This window comes from Scylla paramamosain, chromosome 5, assembly GCF_035594125.1.
Source record: "Scylla paramamosain isolate STU-SP2022 chromosome 5, ASM3559412v1, whole genome shotgun sequence".
NCBI lineage: Eukaryota > Metazoa > Arthropoda > Malacostraca > Decapoda > Portunidae > Scylla > Scylla paramamosain.
In genome coordinates, this window is record NC_087155.1 from 27,262,556 (window position 1) to 27,287,555 (window position 25,000).

The window sequence follows — 25,000 nt, forward strand, 5'->3', positions numbered from 1 at the left end:
CAGGCTGAGTTTTGGGATCCTGGGTACTTTCCGCGGCGCACAAGTGTATTATGTGTCATTTTATTTAGCTATTTAACTACAGTGGTCGTCCTTTGTTAACACTGGGAGAATTGTAGATTATTTGCACGTGGACAAGGAAAAATGTGTGAGAGGTCAATTGTTATCTTTTTTCTAAACTCACTAACGTATCTTGTGTCATTTAATTTGTCCGTTTAACTTCAGCGGTCGTCATTTGTTAACGTTTAAAGCACTGTAGGACATTACTGGCATGGACACGGCAGAAAAGAGAGAATGTGAGGTTAATACTGTTCTGTTTCTAGGTTAGGGATTTATTTAAGGGACTGCAGTACGAAAGTAAAAAAAGTGAAAAGTAATCACGGAAAAAAAAAAAAAAATGTTTAGCAGTAAAAGGCTTCATCTACACAAAGGATCATTATTACCAGGGAACTGACCAACCACGGTAAGACCCTCTCCTTCCTCGCTGACCAGAAATCTACCTGTACATTAAAACATATTCCTTAAAAACAATAAACTTTAAGACAACTAACCTTTACTTTATTAATATTACGTTTTTCTTTTTCTGTGAACTGAGTGAGTAGTCCTCGATGCGCACTGTCATCGATGAAGTAGTCTGCTAGTGATGATAATTATCCATAGCCCTTGTAGTGGCTCGTAGTGGAACAGGAAAGGAAGGTTTAGTTGAAAGGAAAGAATAGGAGGAATTGTGCGAGTATATAAGAGTGAAGAATCTCGTAGTTTATTCACTGCACAAGACATGCCCTTACGGCACTCCACCACCTTCAACACCTGTGTACACCTAGCTCCAGCCACCGTCACCTCCCCCCAAGCACACACGCACGCACACACACGCTCATCATTACCGTCTCCAGGCCGCGGCGCTAACGAGGTTAATAAAACACGGACGCGGTGCACGAATGTAAGGTTTTCCTCGCCAGTTTTCGTTCGGAGGATAAACAAAGGGAGGCGGGGAGGGTGATGGGACGCGCCTCGCTCCTTTGGTCTCCGCTCAGTGAGTTAACATTCGCCTCACACCCGCTGACAATGATACTCACATAGGCATTTTTATCCCCGTTTTTTTGGACGTAAACTTTTTTTTATTGAGTTACCGAACGACATAATACTGTTTATTTTGGAAACTGAGAGGGGAAGACAGACTGAAAAATACAGGTGATACGTATCTATTTTTTTCTTTTCATTTTTTTCTTTTTGAACGATGAAAGTCAGAACAAATAAATGGACGGACACGAAGGGGCAACTGAAAAAAAAATATATATATATAAAAATGAAATGGACAATAATTAAAAGATAGGGTGTGGGGAGAATAAAGGGATGAGGGATGGGAGGCAAGAGGGAGGGAAAGAGGTGTGAAGCAGTTTAGGGAAGTGTGAAGAGGAGAAGGAAGAAGAGGTGACAAAGGGAAATCAGTGAGGAAGGTAGGAGAAGGGAAGCTGGGAGAGAAGCAGGAAGGAGTCAGTGAGAGAGGTGGGAAGGAAACCGTGAGAGGGAGGTAGGAGATGAGATGGGAGGGAGAGACCAGGAAGAGACAAAGATAGGACACACACACACACACACAGAGAGAGAGAGAGAGAGAGAGAGAGAGAGAGAGAGAGAGAGAGAGAGAGAGAGAGAGAGAGAGAGAGAGAGAGAGAGAGAGAGAGAGAGAGAGAGAAAGTGGGGGCCCATGGTTGAGCGGCAGGGGAGGGCAGGTGGGAGGGAGGGAGGATGGTTGGGATCATCATGAAAGAGAAATGTCAGGTAAATGAAATACCTGTAAAACTGATATTTAACGAAGTGGCGGTGTGCCAGCCAGTAAGTGAGCTCTTAATTATTACTGACGGGCTGCGAGGGACTGACGCCTGCACGTGTACCGTTCGAACCCCGCCGGGAGAATGGGCTGGAAAAAAACGACGGGTAAATGAGCTAAAATAAAAGAGAACTGGACGACAGCGGGAGGAGGACGGGTGAATAGACGGGGAAAAAGAAAAGGGAGGGATGAAATGAATGAGAGTTAAAGAAAATATCAGGAGAACGGAAAGGTGGACGGGAGGATAGACGGAATAAAAGGAAAAGAGAGGGATGAAATAAAGGGGAGTAAAAGAAGATAGCGGGAGAACGGGAAGGCTGAAGGGAGGATGAAACGGAGGAAAGTAAAAGACGGAAGCAAAGCAGGAATGTAGACGGGAAGAAAGATAGAAAAAAAAGACGAATAAAGCAGAAAAAAAAATGCAGTTGAACAAAACAGAAGGAGAAGTAGAGTGGGAAGACAGATAAAAAAAGAACAAATAAAACAAAGGAAAAGAGAGAAGCAAACCAAATACAGGATAAAGAAACGAGACAAGATAACACGAGAGAGAGAGAGAGAGAGAGAGAGAGAGAGAGAGAGAGAGAGAGAGAGAGAGAGAGAGAGAGAGAGAGAGAGAGAGAGAGAGAGAGAGAGAGAGAGAAAGAGGAATAAAACCTATAGGGATACGCAATGGAAACAGTAAAAGGAATTCACGGAGGCTGGGAGTGAGAAGACGAGTGACGCAAGATAAAGAAGGGAAGGAATGAGGGAAGGAAGGAAGGAAAGAAGGAAGGAAGGAAGGAAGGAAGGAAGGAAGGAGGAAACAACTATAAGCTCTTGACGCAAAGCTGATACGGATTAGACTTGAATATTACGGATACGACCTTCTGCCTTCCCTCTAGTGGCGATCAGTCATATCCGTGTGCTCTCCACGAAGGTATCGCCTATCAATCACCAGAATTACTAAGGGGAGGGATGAACGGCACGCCAGCAGGAACCCCGAGCAGGTGACGGTAGCCCGGGGTGGATGTAAGACACTCAGAACACTTCGTAATATTAACAATGTATTAAAAAAAAAAAAAAAAAAGGCAGGAATGTCTGAAAAAATAATACAGGTATATGGAAATAAGTCTGTCTTGAATAAAAAAAAAAAAAAATGAAGAGAAAAACACGATTCTAAGTAACATAGGCAAAACACTCCATAATACAGACACGTTATATTAAAGAAATAAAAATGAACTGTGTAGAAAAATAATGAAGACAGGGTGGGAAAAACAGCGTTAGCAATAGAAGCACATAAAAAAAAAAATAAGACAATTCTTAGTAACGCGATCCCAGCACTCCATAATATTCACATCGTATCAAAAAAAATTATCAGTGTGGGTGAAAAAATACATACCTGCCTCATGTACAGAATTCCAAATACCGTTAAATGATAAAGGTAGGAAAAAAAAAAACATATCAAAAAAAACATTCAAAATAATGCGCTTACAACTCACTAATATTCACATTACACAAAAAAAGAAAGCAGTGTGTGAAAAAATAAATAAATAATACACGGAGAAAATCAGTCTTTGAGAAAAAAAAACAATCAAAATAGACTTATAAGTACAGCTCTCAGAACACGACACAATATTCACGCTGTATAGAGAGAAAAAAAAAAAAGATGAAGAGAATCATATAAAAGACTTTCACCTCTCATCTACAAAATTGGAAACATCGCCAAACAATAAAGGTGGAGTGGAAAAAAAGAGTAAAAAAAAAACTACCTTAGGGAAAAGAACACATGGAAACAAATGCCCCATTCTTTGTAATACGCAGTGTAGAAAAAAAAAAAACTACATCCACCTCCTGTACAAAATTAGAAACATCACCAAATAATACAAATAGAATGAAAAAAAAAGAAAAACTGCCTTACGGAAAAAAATAAATAAACAAAAACAGGAAACACTATTCTAACAGCCAACCTCACAACGCTGTAATGAAAAAAGGAGGGACTGTGAAAAAAAAAATATAAAGCTCATCTATAAAAGTGGAAACATCGCCTGATAATAAAGATAGACGGGAAAACAAAAACACAAAAAAGGGCAGCTCTTGGGAAAAAAGGAACACTTGAAAGATATTATTCTCAGTAACGCCCTCGAACACTGTATCAAAAAGATGAGACTCTACAAAACATATATACTTTATCTAGAAAAGTGGAAACATTGCCTAATAATAAAAAGGTAAACAGGAAAAAAAAAAAAAAATTGCCCTTAGGTAAAACGTATATCAACAGAAAACACTATTCTAAGAAACACTCTCACAACACTACCAATATATTAAACACAACACAAAAAAAAAAAAAAAAAAATATATACATCTGGAAAATTGGAAACATCGCTAAATAGATAAACGTACAGAGAGAAAGAAGAAGAAAAAAAAAACAACAACAACAACAACAACAAAACAAAACACTGCTCTACCTCGTGATATTGCATGAAAAAAAAAAATAAATAAATATATAAACCTTATAGAAAATGAAAAATATCACTATACACTGCCATACAATAACTATATTAGAATAACGCTACCTTCCCCCAGAAAAATAAATAAATAAAATAGACTGCACTACTTAAAAAAAAACTATATCTACTTTCTAAACAAGATTAAAGACATCACTTGACGCTGAAATACACTGAGAAAACGTGAAAGAGAGAGAGAGAGAGAGAGAGAGAGAGAGAGAGAGAGAGAGAGAGAGAGAGAGAGAGAGAGAGAGAGAGAGAGAGAGAGAGAGAGAGAAAGAGACGTCATAAAAGACCTTCCTCCATATAGAAGGCAAGCCAACTAGCCAAGCCCACAAGAATAAGTCTACGGGCGTTATAGACTCGAGACTCAGGGATATAGGAAAGAAGAAAATGCCACCTTACGGAAACTAATTGCCTCATTAAAAATAAACTACTCTCCTTAGCGATATTAAATTCTTTCATCAGAAGTGAAGTAGGTGGCGGGATGGCATACGTATATTTCTTTTTATACATATATATACTTCTCCTTTTTATTTATGTATCATTCATATTTCTTTTATATATATACTTTTTTTTTATTTATGTATCATTCATATTTCTTCGACACGAGATGGTAAAGGAAAGCTGGTGAAGTGAGTTGATCTAATACATGTGACCGGTGTTATTGTTATTATTATTGTTATTGATATTATTATTATTATTATTATTATTATTATTATTATTATTATTATTATTATTATTATTATTATTACTATTATTATTATTAAAGTGTTAAGGAGTCTGTTCAAAAGCATAAAGGAGAGAGAGAGAGAGAGAGAGAGAGAGAGAGAGAGAGAGAGAGAGAGAGAGAGAGAGAGAGAGAGAGAGAGAGAGAGAGAGAGAGAGAGAGAGAGAGATCCTGCTTAATATGCCACTCCCTAAAGGATAATTACAAAGGCAGATAAAAGAAAGTTTGCCAGTGTAGTGCAATACATGCACGCACGTATACCTGTGTTCACTTACCATCCCTACGTATGAATTTGTCTAATCTTCTCTTAAAGCTGCGATACCAACGTGCGAAGTGAGTTTATTTCAGTCATACCACGTAACAGAAAACTGGGGGTAAACAACGCAAAAGTCACCATCGTGTGTGTGTGTGTGTGTGTGTGTGTGTGTGTGTGTGTGTGTGTGTGTTATCCTCTTTGTCTACTATTCTATCCACGCATCTCCTTCACTCCTTCCCTTCCCTCCATAACAGGATTACAAAGCCACTAAGCCAACTGCAATTATTCACGAATCTATACATTTTTCACGCAAATCCTTCAGTGTAATCCCAAATGCTAGTATTACTACTTCATGTTCAGCTGGCTCGTGGTTTCATTCCGCCTTTCACTTGGGGATTCACGAAAAAAAAAAAATGCTTTAAACTCGAACCTCCTCTTTCGCCTCCTCCCTCGCTCCCCAGTGTCAATTTGCTGAAAACCGAGGGATGCTGGGATGGGGAGAGGCTGCAAGTTTCTTACACTTACACCCACAGCAAGAAAAGCCTCCAATCCCTCGCCAGGCACGTCAATACATGTTCCCTCTCCCTGGCCGCCACTTCCCATGATGTAAGGCAAGGAAAAGTACAAAACCCATAATTACAGTTTCAACAGCACCGTGCAGTATTCGTATTCCCACCTCTGTTCGATGCAGCGCGGGTGATGAGTCTCCGTTTGTTTCTCTCCTTGTCTGTCTAGCTCTCTGTCTGTCTGTCTGTCTGTCTGTCTCGGTTGAAAAAGTGGCACGTGACATGAAGATCATTCAGCATATTTTCGGTATGAGTAAAGTGAGGTTGATTAGGGTAGGTTATGTTAGGTATGGATAGGTTAGGTTAGGTTAGGATAGGTTAGGTTAGGTTGCGATAGGTTAAAAGAGAATAGGATAGATTAAGTTAGGATAAGTTAGAATAGGTTAGAATAAGTTAAGTTTGGTTGGGCTAAGATAGGTTAGAATAGGTTAAGTTAGGATATGTTAGCATTGGTCAGTTTAGGATATGTTAGCAGTTTAGGATATGTTAGCAGTTTATGTTATGTTATGTTATGTTACGTTATGTTAGGTTAGGTTAGAGTAGGTTAGTATAGGCTAGAATGTATTAATTTGTTAGGTTAGATTAAGTTAGCTTACTTTAAAATGAGTTGGGTTAGGTTAGAATAAATTGCATAAGACCAGATCACGTAAGACAACTAACTTACCTACCCCAACCCACTCTAACAATACCTCGGATGGGAAATCATGTGATAGCCGACGCCATCTGACCTCTTATTGCGGCACTATAACTCTCTCTCTCTCTCTCTCTCTCTCTCTCTCTCTCTCTCTCTCTCTCTCTCTCTCTCTCTCTCCACTCCCATGAGGCTCCCGTTCTCACTGCAACATCTCACTAATGACCTGGTTGTCTCCTAAAACACCTTAACGCCCCGTCTTTCCTTCACACCCTCCTCAGACGCGGCATTCATCATCACACACACGTCCCTCACCTCGCCACTCCTTCCCTCTTTTCAAATCTCCGTCTTTCTTTCATCCCTTCCCTTCTCTAATCTTCTTCCCTCCCTGTATGTGCTCCTGTGCTCCTTCCTTCCTTCTCTGCCGTCCCTTCTTCCATACTATCTAATCTTCTTTCCCTCCTATAGTACTTCAGTGTTCTTTTTTCTCTCCCCCCCAACCGCCGATGAAATTCTTCCGTTTTCTTTCAGGGTGAGTTATTCTTCCTGAGTCACCCCTGAGAGCACCGAGAGACGCTCCCCTTGTATTACTGTGGGTATTCATTAAGGCTATTGTATGTACTACGTGCGTCTCTCTCTCTCTCTCTCTCTCTCTCTCTCTCTCTCTCTCTCTCTCTCTCTCTCTCTCTCTAACACAACTTGCCACCCTTTCACTATTGATTTTTGAGCTTTACTTAAATTCGAGTCTCCTCCCTCCTGCTTCGTGTGTGTGTGTGTGTGTGTGTGTGTGTGTGTGTGTGTGTGTGTGTGTGTGTGTGTGTGTGTGTGTGTGTGTGTGTGTGTGTGTGTGTGTGTGTGTGTGTGTGTGTGTGTGTGTGTGTGTGTGTGTGTGTGTGTGTGTGTGTGTGTGTGTTTCTCTCTCTCTCTCTCTCTCTCTCTCTCTCTCTCTCTCTCTCTCTCTCTCTCTCTCTCTCTAAAAGGCACCTGTATCCTTTTTTAATGACTCCTCACACCTTCTCCTCCTCCTCCTCTAAATTTTGAATCCTCCTTTAACATGCGGCACATTTTTCTGACCTTTACCAACTGTGCACTCTTTTTTTCATTTCCTCTATCTCCCTCTTGCTCTCCCTCCTTCATCTCTCCCTCTCTTCGTCCTCTACCTCTCCGTTATCACTGTGTCCTGTCATCATCTCTGCCTCGCCCTCCTCCTCTCGCTCTTTTTGTTTTCATATCTTCGGCATTTTTTTCAACTTTTCTTTCCCCCGCCGTCCAGTTCTCGCCGCTTCCCCCTCACATTTTCTCACTCAATTTAGCCTCCCTTCACTCAGTCGCATTAAATGTCAGACTTAATAAGTAAAACGTGTCCCTTCCTCCTCTCCTCCACCACCTGCTCTTTCACTGCTTCTTTCTCTTGCATAGTAAACCTTTCCTCATCAGATTCTCAGTAGGTTTCTGATGCAAGACAATTTTTATGCTATATTATTTGTAGTTTATGTTATGGGTTAAGTGGAGCCTTCGTCTTTATCTCTTTTCACTTTTTACGAAGGAACAGTAATAGATAGCGTAGATTTTCACAAACAGCCTCGTAAAAGTAATCAGGTCTGCTGCTGTTTGTGGTGCCTTTGTGTTCCTTTGAGTCGGCGTCGTGGTTTCCAGATTCTACCTCGGAAACACCTGCTGTTTGTCTCTCTCACTCCTTCATTTTCACACAGAGGAACGACGCGGTTGAGAGAGAGAGAAAAAAAGGGACGGAAACTTTTTAAACCTGTCATAACAAGGCAAAGAAAACAAGGGGGAGTTATGGGACAGCGAGCCTCCTATCAGTTCCTCGACGCGGCGCCACGGGTTGTTTTGGTGACGGGCGCCATAGTTATGATCACGCGTCCAGCAACCCGCCACTCGTTTTCGCTTATGAATTTCGTCTTAACTTCAAGTCTTAAAAATGTGACAGCTGACAGATTCTAAACAGTTCAAGGGAGTCGAGACTGAAGGTAATTGCAAGACAGTGGCAGTGAGTGCGGCAAGCTGACTGACTACTGTTCAAAAGTGTGTAGTGTTGTAGAGCATAAGAGACAGGCCCGTGTACAGGAGGCAGGCAGGCACAGTGACGGTCTTCAAGCCTAACCTCCCTTAAAAAAAAGAACAGAAAGACTGACACATCGATGGAAATTAAAATACCAATCGTTACTGACAGCAATTACGTCATTACTTAACTAACAAATTAATAAAGAACAATATATAATAGGATTTAATAAAATTTAACCCTCTTACTGCTACACGTTTTTTTTTTTTTTTTCGTAATCACCTTCAACATTATGAATCTCAAATACGTAGTTCTCTGGCAAAGAAGAGACAAAATTAATTTCATACTCTTTTTTCTTTTAGTCTATGCATTTTTTTTTTTTCATAGTATTCTGGATGTTAGAAAAGGACGACAGTAGCGTGACGGGCTTGAGTGAGTCTCCTGCCGCGGCTGCTGCTTCGAAATGGTGGAAGGAGAGCCTGTTTCCAGATCACATTCCTCCGATTCTAACCAACGGCACCAGTAGGTCTTGAAGGCCACGCTATTTCTACACACACACACACACACATCTACACATATATTTTTCCCCTCATCTTACACATTTATGTATTTTATTGCGACTCTTCATGCCTATCTTTTTCTCTTATTTTGCATAATAATATATTTCAATACGTCGGACATAATTAATGACAAAATAAAAGAAGAAAAATGGTCCAGTTTTGGTTGGTGCGCAGGTTCAGGAATTATACCTTTAAGATCTCATTAAAAATTTCAGCAAAACCCAATTACAGAGACACGTCGCTTGGAATTATTGTTATTAAGGAAGGCTTGACTTTTTGCCTTTGTTTTTCAACTTTACGTGCACCTCTCTCCTTAACTTTCTTATTCTCTTTCCCTCCTTTACTGTTCTTCAAGCTGTTGCTCTTGGGATGCCCTTGACGCGCCCTGGATGCTTAGGACTGTGTGGCACGTCCTCTCTCTCCTTCTTGCACCATACACAGTACCACCACCACCACCACCACCACCACAACTACTATTACTGCTGCAGCTGCCACTACCGCCACTCATGCTGGTGCTTCTATCGCCTGCACTGCCACCACTGCCACCACCATGATGGCGTGTCAAGGTGAAGAAATGAAAGAAAAGAAAGAAAAAAGAAAGGAAAGATTTGAACGGAAAGGAAAAACAGTAAAAATAGAAGAAGAAGAAGAAGAAGAAGAAGAAGAAGAAGAAGAAGAAGAAGAAGAAGAAGAAGAAGAAGAAGAAGAAGAAGAAGAAGAAGAAGAAGAAGAAGAAGAAGAAGAAGAAGAAGAAGAAGAAGAAGAAGAAGAAGAAGAAGAAGAAGAAGAAGAAGAAGAAGAAGAAGAAGAAGAAGAAGAAGAAGAAGAAGAAGAAGAAGAAGAAGAAGAAGAAGAAGAAGAAGAAGAAGAAGAAGAAGAAGAAGAAGAAGAAGAAGAAGAAGAAGAAGAAGAAGAAGAAGAAGAAGAAGAAGAAGAAGAAGAAGAAGAAGAAGAAGAAGAAGAAGAAGAAGAAGAAGAAGAAGAAGAAGAAGAAGAAGAAGAAGAAGAAGAAGTTTCAAGAAGATGATGATGATGATGATGATGATGATGATAATGATGAAGGTCACCACCAGCACCACCACCACCACCACCACCACCACCACCAAATAAATAAATAAATAAATAAATAAATGAAATAAAGGAACAAACTCGCCTCCAGTACTGGTGTCACTCGCCATTTAAAAACAATAACAAAAAACGCCGGATCACAAAACCATTTTAAATCCAAGACGCGTTTCATTTCCTTACTGCTTCAACTGAAAGAAACAAAAAATAACAATATCTCACGCTACGACTGAGACGGAAAAGAATGAAAAGAAAAGATACAAGTGAAGATATACGAAACCTAACATCATTTATGAAAGCTGAAGCGTCACGGAAATGAAGAAAAACGAGAGAGAGAGAGAGAGAGAGAGAGAGAGAGAGAGAGAGAGAGAGAGAGAGAGAGAGAGAGAGAGAGAGAGAGAGTTAATAAAGAGGCAGCGGCAGGAAGATGGAATGAAATAAAGATTCAAATATCAATATGAAACACAACTCTCTGTTATAACTTTTCACCCACGCAAAGTTTGACAAGAGCTTTGCATCTCTGACAGGAGGCGCGTCAGAGAGAGAGAGAGAGAGAGAGAGAGAGAGAGAGAGAGAGAGAGAGAGAGAGAGAGAGAGAGAGAGAGAGAGAGAGAGAGAGAGAGAGAGAGATCTAGCATTCTATCAGTTCGATCCATCCATTCATCCACCCAGCCATACCAAACTCACCAACGAACCAACCAAGAAACAAACACACACACACACACACACACACACACACACACACACACACACACACACACACACACACACACACACACACACACACCAAAAAAAATAAAATCATTACACACAAGCATTCAATGAGGGAAGAAAAAGAAAAAAAAAAAAAAAAACCCTGGTGTTGGCGGTAATACAAGCAGGGAAAGGCTTATGATATTTGATGATGCAAGGCGCCAGGAGGGATCAGGAAGCTATTAATCACTGCAGGTCACTGGCGCGGGGAATGAGTGTGTGTTTATGTGGCCAGGGGAATGTGATGGCTGGGTGAAGGCTTGTTGTTGGAGAGAGAGAGAGAGAGAGAGAGAGAGAGAGAGAGAGAGAGAGAGAGAGAGAGAGAGAGAGAGAGAGAGAGAGAGAGAGAGAGAGAGAGAGAGAGAGAGAGAGAGAGAGAGAGAGAGTGCAAAAATGAAAAAAAAAGTATAATTTGTCCCATACATTTCAACTCTGCATGACCATCAATCTAATTTTCATTTTATATCAAGGTTTGCATCATTCTCTGTCTTTCTCTTTATTCGTTTTTTTACACTCTCTCTCTCTCTCTCTCTCTCTCTCTCTCTCTCTCTCTCTCTCTCTCAAGTTAGAATGACATTTTGACAGGTATTTCCTTACGGTGTGTGTGTGTGTGTGTGTGTGTGTGTGTGTGTGTGTGTGTGTGTGTGTGTGTGTGTGTGTGTGTGTGTGTGTGTGTTTCTCCTGTCTCCTCCCAAACACGCTGTCTACACATATTTACGCATTCTGGGTAATCCCTAATGTAATGTATTAATGCGCTCTGATTCTGATTCTGCTCTAGTCAGTGAGTCAGTTACAGTGAATCTGATAGTTAATTAAATCAGTCTTTTTTCTTTTTTTACCGGTCCATTTTTCATGCTTCACCTTTTTCGTTCCTTTCTCATCATTTTTTACTTCCAAAAATATAGCTTTGTTTTTTTTTTTTTTTATTGGTACACTCCATTTGTCTGCTGCCAATCTATATTCATTTTTGTTCTTTTTGCCACTGTTATCACACCCTCCTTTCTCTTTTCCATCTTCTCTCGCCATTTCCTTATAGCTGCAGTCTTGTATTCTTCGCTTCTCGCATTCTCTATTCTCTTTTATTTCCTCCCTCCCTCCTTCACTCTTAACACTTTCCCTAAGCTTTGGTATAGTCTTTTCTAATTACTAACCATTCTGATGTTCTTTCTTCTTGCTTCCCGTTCATCTCTAAACTTTATAAAGGCTGCAAATTGCTAACTCTTTTACTTTGTTTCCCTTTAATTTTCTCTTTCTAGTCGATGCTCATTAAGATTTCGCTGCCTCTTATAGTGTGAGTTGTATATTGCAGTGAAATGGCTGATGCACTTCACTCTTCCTTCACTCCCACACACAACACAGGCCGCCGTGAAATTTCATTCTCCATTTACAATCGGAACCGTTTCACTGGCTGGTGCTCAATCCTCTATTTTTCTGTTCATTTATTTTCCCGTCAGTGGTCTTTCCCCGCCCTCTCTCTCTCTCTCTCTCTCTCTCTCTCTCTCGTCTCCCCAGGGTGAGCAAGGTGCAGCACACACACAGAATACATAATACAGGCCAGACATCACGACACTTCCACGTCATACTATTCGTAAACGTCTCTCTCTCTCTCTCTCTCTCTCTCTCTCTCTCTCTCTTAATATAAAGTGAAGAGGATAAAATGATTTAACGAAACTGATGACAGTTTTCTTCCCTCCTCTCTCTCTCTCTCTCTCTCTCTCTCTCTCTCTCTCTCTCTCTCTCTCTCTCTCTCTCTCTCTGAGTGACAGAATATCGTAGTACCACCACGCAGCCAATCGATGCCATTCCTGTGTATTGAAAAACAAAGCCATTTTGACCTTAACCGCAAAAATAGAAAGAAAAATATATACGTACTCTTTTTTTTTTTTTTTTTTTTGAGTGTCGTATTCTTTGTCACAGATTTTCTTCATGGTGCTTGAAAGTTGACAGCGAAGCGTTTCCTTGCAAAGTTTATAGTAAAATTATCACCATTTCACCTATTTTTTAAAATTTTTGTATCATCGTTTTTTTCTATTCTTTTTATTTTTTATTTTTTTCCCTCCAGTAGGTACGCAGTGTGGTTTACGTAAAAGTGTGGGTGGGGCAGAATCTTCTTACTTTTTCTGTCCTGCCTTTATACTTGCACTGAGGATCTGGAGGCTTAAAAATAGATAGTCTTGATAGCCTTTGTTTCATGGCAATAGCGAAGGTAGCACTCAAACTCCTTAATGCCTGCTATTCTTGCTGGGGATGCGCGGGTACAAATACTCTTGGTTTTTGCGTCTCGTTTTTATGGTAGCAGCGAAGAAAACAATAAAAATACTCCCATGAAGATTCCTACTCTGCTCATCCTACTCATATTTACCCTCCTGCCTCCTGCTCCTCCTGTTCGGTCTTTGCACTCATTTACTCATTTTCTTAAATTTTTCCTCATCTCCCCTGTATTGTAGCTCCTTCACCTTCTCCAGATCGTCGCACTCATTTTCTCATCTCTTCATTTCAAAGATCCTCTCACTTCTTTACTCATATTCTTCATCTCCCTATTCCTCACACTCCTTTTCTCATCTTCTCTTTTCCATATTCCTTTCAGTCCTTTGTTAACCTGTTCCTCCTCCTAGACCTCTCACTGCTAGACTCATCTCCTACTAATCACAACTTGACTCATCTTATTTCCAATGCCCTGAGTCTTCTCTACCTATCAGTTCCTTCTCACTTTCAAATTCATCTTACTTCCTCACTCCTTTTCTCCTTATTTTTGAAGTCTCTGCACTCCTGAACTCATCTCCTCCTCCTCCTTCTTCTCTTCCTCACTCTCTTTAACTCATCGGCTCCTCCATTCTCCTCCCGGTTCACGCGCGCCGCCACTCCAGTGCAGGATCTCCTCGGCTTTCTGCCTAATAACCCAATAATCCGCACCAAAGGAAGCAACGTCTCCTCCAGTCACCTCCAAACATGTTGTCCTGGAATGCCGCGCCAGTCAACTTTTTATTTCCCTTTCTTTCCCGCCAACACCAGCGCGCTTGTTTGTGCCGCCGCGAGGGAGGTTGTGAGGGAGGAAGTGAGTGCGGGAAGCCAATTATGTTCTTTTTCCAAGTGTTGTTGTTTACAGTGTGATGTTTTGGTGCGTCACTATCTGTGCTACTTCGGTTCTCTGTGCCTGTCTTTTCCTGTCTCACTCTCCCCATGGTTTTCTCTGTCTCTTTCTGTTTTTCTCTCATTGTATTCTGGTTATAGTATTGTTAGTTTTGTGATTGTATCTGAAGAAGCTAGGACAAAAGTAACAAGTATCTCTCTCTCTCTCTGACCCAGCAATTTCCCCTCAACACCCACTAAGTCCCGGCCATCACTTCCCACCACCCCTTGGTCGTGATAATGACATCACTCTCCCCTCTTTTCCCTCGCCTCGCCACGCCCTCGCCAAGAGCTACTGTCTGCTCCCTACGCAAGACTCTTAATCCACCGCCTCCTCCTGCTGCTCCTACACCATCTACTTCTACTACATCAACTACTTCAGCTATTACTACGGAGAAGGTCTTTTCCTCCATTTTTAAGGTCGTTTTAAAAGGTTCAAGAAAGAGGGAAAAATCATATTGGCTTTTCCATAAATAAAGGGTTCCTTATTATGTTGTGCACACACACACACACACACACACACACACACACACACACACACACACACACACACACACACACACACACACACACATTACTGAAATACTCCCATAGCAAGACCATGTTTGTGTGTGTGTGTGTGTGTGTGTGTGTGTGTGTGTGTGTGTGTGAGAGAGTGTGTGTGTGCGCATCCAGCCCTTCCCTCTAGGCTAACAACATCACGCCTTTTTCTCATCCCTTTTCTCTCTCTTTCCCTTCGCCAGAGAGAGAGAGAGAGAGAGAGAGAGAGAGAGAGAGAGAGAGAGAGAGAGAGAGAGAGAGAGAGAGAGAGAGAGAGAGAGAGAGAGAGAGAGGAGACGAAAAACGAAACGAGAGAGAAGAGAGAGAATGTTAGCACCACACAACAACAGAGAAAGAAGAAAACAAAAGAGGAATCAGAGGAGAAAGACCGAAGCAGAGAGAGAGAGAGAGAGAGAGAGAGAGAGAGAGAGAGAGAGAGAGAGAGAGAGAGAGAGAGAGATAGGGGGAGCGAGTAAGGGAGGAGTCGTAACGAGCAATCTGTGTGTGCTAATGGCTAAGGTCGTAAGGTCAGCTCAGCCTTGCTATCTGCGGCTGCATAACCTTCATTCTCCAACCTCTACGATCCTCTTCCCTAAATATCAGTGTAATTTTTTTTTCATTTATTTAGTTCCCCCTTGCTAAACACTCTTCCCCTTTGCATAACTGTGTAGTGTTTTTGCTTTTTGGTTCTACATATTCACGATCCCTTCCTGTATCTGAATGCTCTTTTCCTCTTTTGCACTCCATTTTCCCTTTACGTGTCTTTCGAGGAGAGACTGCGTTGTTTTGGAGACGAACAGAAAACGAGGGGAAAAATACCTAAGTGCCCTGCTGAGTAGATTAATTAATTGACAAGGGAGCACTTTAAGTAAGAGATATACGAATGCTCTCACTTGCAAAGCCTCCTCGTGGGAAAATAACAACAGAGTGGGGAGTGAAAAAATATATGTAGTACGAAGGTGGTTAAAAAATAAATAAATAAATAAACAGACAAACCATAATCGCTGGATAAGTAAGAGTAAGAGGAACAGATTATTTTGTGTTGCTCAGAAAGGGTTTTGTATTGTGTTGTGCTGTGCTGTGTTGTGTTGCTGTGTTGTATTGTGTTGTATAAGGTATATTAAATTGGTGAGGTAAAAATGAAATGCGGTGGAGGGAAAAATAACAAGTGGGATAAACTCAAACCTCTCTCTCTCTCTCTCTCTCTCTCTCTCTCTCTCTCTCTCTCTCTCTCTCTCTCTCTCTCTCTCTCTCTCTCACGTACGGTAGACTTGAAACAGCGAGTGAAAAGATAAAATGAAATATCAAGCCAATGGTATAAAATTCAGAACACACACACACACACACACACTCTCTCTCTCTCTCTCTCTCTCTCTCTCTCTCTCTCTCTCTCTCTCTCTCTCTCTCTCTCTCTCTCTCTGTGTATGTGTGTGTGTGTGTGTGTGTGTATGTGTAGGAGTGGGGGAATGACTAATATTTATGGCAATCACAAATTTCAGGCCGACACATCAAAGCGGTGTTAGGAAGGCCATAAAAAAGTCAAACCGCACCACAAACCATCTGTTCCTCACACAACATTTGTCTTTTGACGCGCTGTGACGAGAGAGAGAGAGAGAGAGAGAGAGAGAGAGAGAGAGAGAGAGAGAGAGAGAGAGAGAGAGAGAGAGAGAGAGAGAGAGAGATTGTTTGTCATCCAGCAATTTGTTTTTAATCTTTTTTTTATTGACTATGTTTATTCTTCCTTCTTATTCAATACTTTCTTCTTTATTGCTTTTTCCTTTTTTTTCTTTCCTCGGTATTCTTCGTATTTGTCTTCTTTCTCTTCGCCCTTGTGCTATTCCTCCTTTTCTTCTTCTTCTTCTTCTTCCCCCTCCTCCTCTTCCTCCTCCATATTTTCTTCATCATCAATTCCCTTCTTTTTTTTCCCACTCCTTTCCACTTGTTCGTCTTTTCTTAATTCTTCCATCCTGCCATGATATGTCTTCTGTTTGGTTATCTTCGTATTCTTATTAATTCCTGTACTGTCTTGAATCTCCGCAGAACTCAAAGAGAACCAGGAGGAAAATCAACAGTCGCTAAGGATCGCTGCATCATGGCATTTGGCGACCCAAGTTTTCGTTTTCTTCATTCATGTGTCGAAAGGGGATACTAAAAAAATAAATAAAAAGTACCATAGGAAAAAGAAAAAAAAAAAAAAATGCAAGGGAATCAGTGCCACGGGAGATAAATGGCACTAGAAAATGACGCAACGTTTGAACTATGAACGAAATGGTGCTTTAAAATAAGGGTTACGTTATGTTAGGCAGGGTTAGGTTAGGTTTGGGTAGATTAGATCAGGTCTGGTTAGGTTAGATTTTCTTTTGTTTTGGTTTGTTTCGGTTTGTTTTGGTTTGATATAACTTCGTTTAGTTTGGTAAGGTAAGGCAAGGTAAGGTAAGGTAAGGTAAGGTAAGGTGAGATGAGGTAAAGTAAAATAAGAAAAAAAAAATAAAGTAAAAATAGAACATCAAAGAATTATGGAAGTAAAAAAGTAAAATAAATAAATAAATAAACAATAATAACAAAATAATGCAAAAAAAAACAAGGAAAGAAACTACGTAAAAATGAACACAAAATACACAGAAAAACTATACGAAACTAAAAAAAAAGATTACTAAAACAATCTTCAAAATTTAAAAAAAGTAATAGAAAAATACCAACAAAACAACAAAACAACAAAAAATAAAAAGAAAACACACAAAGCATTTCAATTACAAAAAAATAAAAAATAAATAAATAAATAAATAACAAGAAAAAAACATATACGAGTACAATAAAAAAACATTTGAAAGAAGGAAAAAAAAACACATTAACTTTTCTACCAAAGACTACATTCACCAAAAGGGAAAATAAATAAAAAAGACTCCCACAGAACAGAAAAAGAAAACGAGTTCTAACATTCTTCCTCGTTATCACTTCCAGGAACTTATTTTTGTTTCTAGCCATTCGTCGCCCGCGGGAGAAAAGCTTCTTAAATTTCACGAGCTCCCTAATGCTCTTATGGCCGCAATAATAAGTCCGTGTGAGGTGAGTGAGTGAGTAAAAAGTGCACCTCATTATCTTCCACTGCTTTGACTCAGCCTGGGAAGTGCGTGCGTGTGTCTGAGTGCCCAGTGAAAAAAAAAGGTAACTGTTGTCTTGCCGTTCAGGGACGCGGAGAGAGAGAGAGAGAGAGAGAGAGAGAGAGAGAGAGAGAGAGAGAGAGAGAGAGAGAGAGAGAGAGAGAGAGAGAGAGAGAGAGAGAGAGAGAGAGAGAGAGACTTTCAGTTCACAATCTTTCTCAAACAATTTCAGCGTCCTATCTCAACTACGTACATTCACCAAGCCCTAGTAGTGAAGTTACTGACGTTTCCAAGGCTGTTTTTAAGATTCTGATGGCGATAGTTTAACAAGGATTCTGCATCATGGGAGAAAATAGACACGAGAGAACACGACTTATTTGTGTGGTCTTTTTTTTTCATTCTTTCATCATTTCTTACTTTTTTTTCCTTTCCTTTCTTCCTCCTTTGCTATTGTCTTTTGTGTTACTTCTTATGCATTCCTATTACTCACCTGAGCCTTCCGATATCTTTCTTTCCTCTCTCTTCTTCTTCTTCTTCGATATCCTTACGAGAGAACAAAGCGCTTAGGAATACGGGTCTTGCTTCTCTTGCCTGCCCTGCTGTGTCCTTAGAACTGCCAGAAAGGTTACCTCAAGGCTGCCACTGTCTGCGTGTCTTTGTTTATATACGTCATGCGTCTGGCAGCGGAGGGAACAGGTGGCGCGGTAGACCATTTGTAAATATTGAGTACAATAATAATAAGAATGGTAATGTTAATAATAAAAGGTGGGAAAAAAAGTACATAGGATTCAATTTCGAGGTCAGACTGTCTTGTTTGTAATACTTCAATACCTACCAATGAGAAGGATTACGTCTCTCTCTCTCTCTCTCTCTCTCTCTCTCTCTCTCTCTCTCTCTCTCTCTCTCTCTCTCTCTCTCTCTCTCTCTCTCTCTCGGGGTGGGGGGGAACCAGGAAACGAAACGATATGTACCAAAAGCAGGCCACACACACACACACAAGACAATAATATGAAACAACTTTACTATTTTCCTTTCCCCTTTTTTTGCAAACCTCCATAAAAAAAACACATTCCCTTAAACAATTCTCTCTCTCTCTCTCTCTCTCTCTCTCTCTCTCTCTCTCTCTCTCTCTCTCTCTCTCTCTCTCTCTCTCTCAAGGGGAATCTGAATCCACCTTCCCTCAGTTCTCGCGGGGCTGGAGGGAGAAGGGTAAAAATGCCTCCTAATCTAGTGCTCTGTCCACACCTCTCCTCCCTGATCCTAACCACAATATTTCCCCCTTCCATCTCTGTGCGCCTGTTGACTTTTTTCCCCCCTTTCTTTACGTTACTCTCACTTATTTATTTATTTATTTTTTTCAGTTTTCCCTTTCTTACGTCATACAAGTTTATTTATTTATTCGATTTTTCTTTCTGCACGTCAGCCTTGCTTGTTTTTTTTCATTTTTTTTTTTACTTTTCCTCACGTCACTTTTGTTTATTCTATTTTATATTTTTTCCTTCCTTACGTCACCCATGCTTATATTTTTATCATGTTTTTCCTTCCTTGCGTCACTCTTGTTTTTTTTTCATTTTTCTCTTTCTTACGTCACTCTTCATTTTTTCCTTTTTTCCCTTTATTTTACGTCATACTTTCTTAATTTTTTTCCATTTTTTTCCATTTCTTACGTCATATTAGGACAATACACCTAACTTTTTTTTTCTCTCTCTCTCTCTCTCTCTCTCTCTCTCTCTCTCTCTCTCTCTCTCTCTCTCTCTCTCTCTCTGTTGTGACGTTCTTTCTCTTTAGGAATACAAAGGAGATAAGGAGGAGGTGCTGGAGGGTGTTCAGGAGGAGGAGGAGGAGGAGGAGGAGGAGGAGGAGGAGGAGGAGGAGGAGGAGGAGGAGGAGGAGGAGGAAGCTCAGACACGTACGAGACATGAATACGTTCGCAATAATACCCAGAGGAAAATAAGAAAGAAAGGAAGGGAGAGAGAGAGAGAAAGGAAGAAAAAAAGGAAGGAAGGAGAAGAGGAAAGAAGAAAGGTACAAAGAAGCGAAGGAAGGGGTAAGAAAAATATGCCAGAATGAAATAAATAGATAAGGAATGAGGAAAAGGGGGAGGATAAAAAGAAAGGAAAAAGATGAAAGGAATGAATGTGAGGAGGAGGAGGAGGAGGAGGAGGAAGAGGTCAAAGAAGAAGAAGAAGAAGAAGAAGAAGAAAAATGATGATGATTATGAAGAAGAAGGGGATATCAGAAGGCATAAGAGATGAGTAATAACAATACATAATAAATAAAGCAAAAGACAAAAGGAACAGAGACATAAAGGAAAGAAAGGAAATAAGAATGGATGAAGGAATGAATAAAAAAAGAAAGAAGAGAAGAAGAAAAGAAAGTAAGAAAATAAGAAGCAACAGAAGGACAGGAAGACAAAGGAAGAAGGAAGAGAGGGATAAGAGAAAAAAACATTAATCAGAAAAGATTGATGAAAATACTGATAAAAGAAAAAGGAGAAAATGAAAAATAGAACCGAAGAGAATGAAAAAAATAAAGGGAAGAGAGAGAGAGAGAGAGAGAGAGAGAGAGAGAGAGAGAGAGAGAGAGAGAGAGAGAGAGAGAGAGAGAGAGAGAGAGAGAGAGAGAGAGAGAGAGAGAGAGATGAAAAGGAGTAAAAGAAAAGGAGTAAAAGAAAAGGCAAAAAAAAGTCCTAAGAGGGTAAGTTTTTATAAAGATTGGAGAACTTACTGAATGCAGAGAGAGAGAGAGAGAGAGAGAGAGAGAGAGAGAGAGAGAGAGAGAGAGAGAGAGAGAGAGAGAGAGAGAGAGAGAGAGAGAGAGAAACAAGAAGGGTGGAAAGACGGAAGGTAAGGTGGAAAGAACAAAAAAAAAATAGCCACACCAAGAAATATTTATACCATTCCCCAACAGACGTAAGTAGCCGTAAATCACACCTGTCTCTTTTATACACTAGTCCATTCTTTAATACCCTACTAAGTGTAACAGAATGAAGTCACACAGGTCTTATGCCTCTCACTGCGACAGGTAACAATTATCAGCACTAAAAGCAATGCAAGGAATCTTTATAACAATCTGCACGAGAGAAGGGATATGTATTTTGCAGTTTCTGGGGAGTACAGTGTTTGGAGGTGGCGGCAGAACAAGAAAACATGTCTCAAAGTGGTTAGTGATCAACGGAATATGTGTCAAAAATCAATGAAAGGGTTAAAATACCGCACTGTTTATTACTGCTTCAAATTCCTCGTACATTAAAATGCACCACTAACTTCAACATGTGTCGTTTGAAATGCTGAGTATTCCCTTCCTGAAAACCGGCTTGTGGGGGAAAAACTGACAAAAATCGTGCACAGTAAAACATTTGCACGCGATTTTTACAGGCTGACAAAATGCTACGTCAACACTCACTGACTGCCGAGCCTTTCTTTCCCCAACACTCTTGCTTCCTCTCGCTGCTTACCTGTGGGAGGAAAACGTGCTATTAATTACAAGTGCTAGGAGAAAACAGTGAAGTCATCTAGTTGGAGTCTTAGTAGTAATAGTGATGGTCAAACGAAACATTTATTTTTTTCATTGACCACTATTAAGATCATCCTGTTTTAGTATAAAGAGCACACACACACACAAAAAAAAATAAATAAATAAACAAATAAATAAATATGTTTCAAGACACTTATCCTCTAATTACTGACGACGGTTTCTGACAATTTGGGGACCGGCACTTCTGCGGGTCTTTGTTTTTTTTTTCCCCTTCTAATTTCATTAACCTTGGCCGGTGCTCTTCCTACATAAAAAATAAATAAATAATAAACAAATAAATAAATAAGTAGAAAATAAACTGCATGCACACACACCAAAAAAAAAAAAAAAAAAAAAAAAAACAAGGTAAATTTCAAGATCCCAACAGGCCAACACGTGTATAGAACAGAACATACCTGTCTATTTCCATCTGTCACCCCCATCCATACAATTTGTCTGATCTTTTAAGCTCCTTATTGCCTCGAGAACACACACACAAAAAAAAATAAAATAAATAAATAAGAGGACTATTTTATATTTCTTTTAGTAACACAACTTCTTAAAATACTCAAATGCAAATACGTGTAAAAAAATATAGATACTCACATGAAAATTTGTTTATCAGTGAATAAATGAAGAAAATTGGCGACAAGGCTGAAAGGAGAGAGAGAGAGAGAGAGAGAGAGAGAGAGAGAGAGAGAGAGAGAGAGAGAGAGAGAGAGAGAGAGAGAGAGAGAGAGAGAGAGAGAGAGAGAGAGAGAGAGAATGTAAAAAGGAAACCAGAACTAATGCAAGAAAATTATTAGGAGGGATAAAATGGATGAAAGAAGTGCGGAAGAAAGGAACCGATGAATCAAGGAAGTGAGATAAAAACGGTAAAGTAAGAGAAGGAGGCGAAAGGGAGAATAAATGTGAGATTAAGAGGAAAAGGAATGGGATAATGAAAGAATAGGGGAGGAAACGTAAGAGAGAGAAATAAAACAAGGAAAAAACGAGAGGGAAATAAGAAAGAAGGACAGAAGAGAAGTAATGCTGATAAAGATTAGAAGATAAAAGTAAAAGATAGAAAAGAAAAAAAGGAGAAGCAAAGGAGGGGAAAAACTAAAAGTGTTTTAGACAGGAAGGGAAAGAATGAAGTAAAAAAAAAAGAGAGAAAGAAAAAAATAGAAAATACAAACACCAGAGAAAAGAAATAAAAATACAGGAACAAAAACAACGACGAAAAGAAAGTAACGAGGGAAGCCAGGAAAGAACACAAAGAAAAGCAAAAAAAAGATAAAAGATAAAGAAAAGAAACAATGTATAAGAGAAATCAACAAACCAAAAAGAGTTAACGAAAGAGAGAGAGAGAGAGAGAGAGAGAGAGAGAGAGAGAGAGAGAGAGAGAGAGAGAGAGAGAGAGAGAGAGAGAGAGAGAGAGAGAGAGAGAGAGAGAGAGAGAATCAAAGGAAAAAAAAAAGAAATACGTAACAATCTTTTCTCCATACTGGTCTAGGAAAATTGATAACACACACACACACACACACACACACACACACACACACACACACACACACACACACACACACACATTCAAGACCACCATTTAAAACTTCCCTACTAAAATGAACTGCGAAAAGGAAAATAACACTGAAATACACTTCCGCCTCGATTTGTCTGTCTGTCTGTCTGTCTGTCTGTCCGTCCGTCATTGCCAGTCTTCATTGCTTGAGTTCCTTTTCTTTGCGCTAATCCCTCGTTAATTGGTACTTATCCGCTATTGTTTGTGAAGGATTACTACTACTACTACTACTACTACTACTACTACTCTCTCTCTCTCTCTCTCTCTCTCTCTCTCTCTCTCTCTCTCTCTCTCTCTCTCTCTCTCTCTCAGCGTTTCCAGCAAGCAATTTCCATGATGTTTCCTGGGCAAGTGAAGGCGAAGGAAGGGTTGGTGGAGGTTGTTTCCTGTTTCATTGCTCACCTTTACCTGGAGAGAGAGAGTTTGTGTGTGTGTTTGTGTCGATAATTGCTCAGTAAGAGTTAAATTAATTCCCAGTTTGGTTTTATTATTTATTTTTAGTTTGATCTGTTTGTTATTATTATTATTATTATTGTTATTGTTACTATTATTATTATTATTATTATTATTATTATTATTAGTTGTAGTAGTAGTAGTAGTAGTAGTAGTAGTAGTAGAAGCAGCAGCAACAGCAATAATAATAATAACAATAATAATAATAATAATAATAATAATAATAATAATAATAATAATAATAATAATAATAATACCCTCATCATACTTTCAGACTCTTATAGACTAAAATAGGTAAGAAAATAACCTACCCAACGAAGCATCATATTACGGACCCTCTTTCTCCCTTACAGACTTATATAACCCACAAGCTTAACTCTCTCTCTCTCTCTCTCTCTCTCTCTCTCTCTCTCTCTCTCTCTCTCTCTCTCTCTCTCTCTAACAGTACCACCTAATAATCTGATGCATTCTTTTCATTAAAACAACTCTTCGTTATAGATTTGAAGTGAAAGAAGGAACTTGATATCCACAGTAGAAGACCTCATGTCACCACCACCCCCACTACCACCACAACCACCACCACCACCACCTACTAGATGTTCACCACCAGCACCACCACCGACTAGATGCTCATCACTCATTACCACCACCGACAACATGCTCACCACTCATCGCCATAACTACCACAGTAGAAAACCTCACGTCACCACCACCACCACCACCACCACCACCACCGCCACCACGTCCAGCCAGACTCAAGACAGCCACGTCCGTTCCCGTGTAAAACTTTTCTTTCCTCAATATTAAAAAGGCAACACTTATCCCCCCGAGAGGAAGTGAACTTTTAATATACAAAGTTTACCGTAAAAGAGCGAGAAGGAAGCTATAAACACTGGCAGCCTCCGAAACACATTTTTCCCCCTCCCCTCGCGGCGCCTCGGTACAGCGGGAGGCGGCGTGTGTGAGTTATGAGGGTGTGATGAGTGAAGACTGAATGTTATTGCGGATTCCTTTTGTGATGAGAATGCCGGTGCTGATGATGATGACGATGATGACGATGGTGGTGATGATGATGATGATGATGACGAGGAGGAGGATTAGGAAGAGGAGGAGGAGATAATGATGAACGCATTCTTTTACAGTGATAAGAAAAAGACCAATACTAAATGAATACAGTAGATGAATGGTGACCGTTTACGTAAAAATAACAATAACAAACACTGCAACAGCAATAGCATAATCGTAGTGTTAGTAATAGTAATAATAATAACTCTTACTAAAAATAACAACACTCAGCACATTTCAAGACACTTCTCAAAATCTGGACAATCTTTTTTTTTTACTGAACTTGAGTGCCATTCTTGCATTAAAAAAAAAATCCACTAGCTCACCAGGTCGTGTGTCACTTGAAAAAACAGGCGAGTGGCGACCAGACCACCCCACCGCACCGCACCACACCACACCACACAAGACACAGGTAACAAAAGCAGCCAGCAGGTGAAACAACAAGACGGAGGGCGACGAGAAGAGGGGAGAGTAGACTAAGGAAAGAACCATCTGCATAATTAAGACAGCAGGAGGTCAAGTTATATCCGCAGGCGTCTTGGCGTGGACATAACAAGAATCAAAGCCCTTCTTGTATACCCAGTAAGAAAACCCACGCACCTTTAACACAATCCCTTCAAAATCACGTGAAACTGGAATGAAAGTGACCCACCCACCTACCCATCCACTCATCCATTCATTTCAGTCAAAACGATTCCATTTCTACGTGGCTCGGACAGTTGACGCATTTACGTGGAACTAAC

At 40.1% G+C, this 25,000-nt stretch overlaps 1 protein-coding gene across 9 annotated transcripts in view; it reads right to left on the reverse strand.

Annotated features, from left to right (window-relative positions):
- The window catches only part of LOC135100760 (Ig-like and fibronectin type-III domain-containing protein 2), a 393,660-nt gene that overhangs the window by 131,792 nt on the left and 236,868 nt on the right, over positions 1–25,000 (reverse strand). The window contains exon 1 of one of the 9 annotated variants that reach the window (XM_064004014.1): positions 18,153–18,435. The exons of 7 other annotated variants lie outside the window; for them this stretch is intronic. The gene's annotated coding sequence lies outside the window, so the exon portion shown is untranslated. Of the gene's footprint in view, positions 1–18,152; positions 18,436–25,000 lie in introns of those variants that run through there. One more of the 9 variants, XM_064004015.1, reaches the window with a different exon arrangement.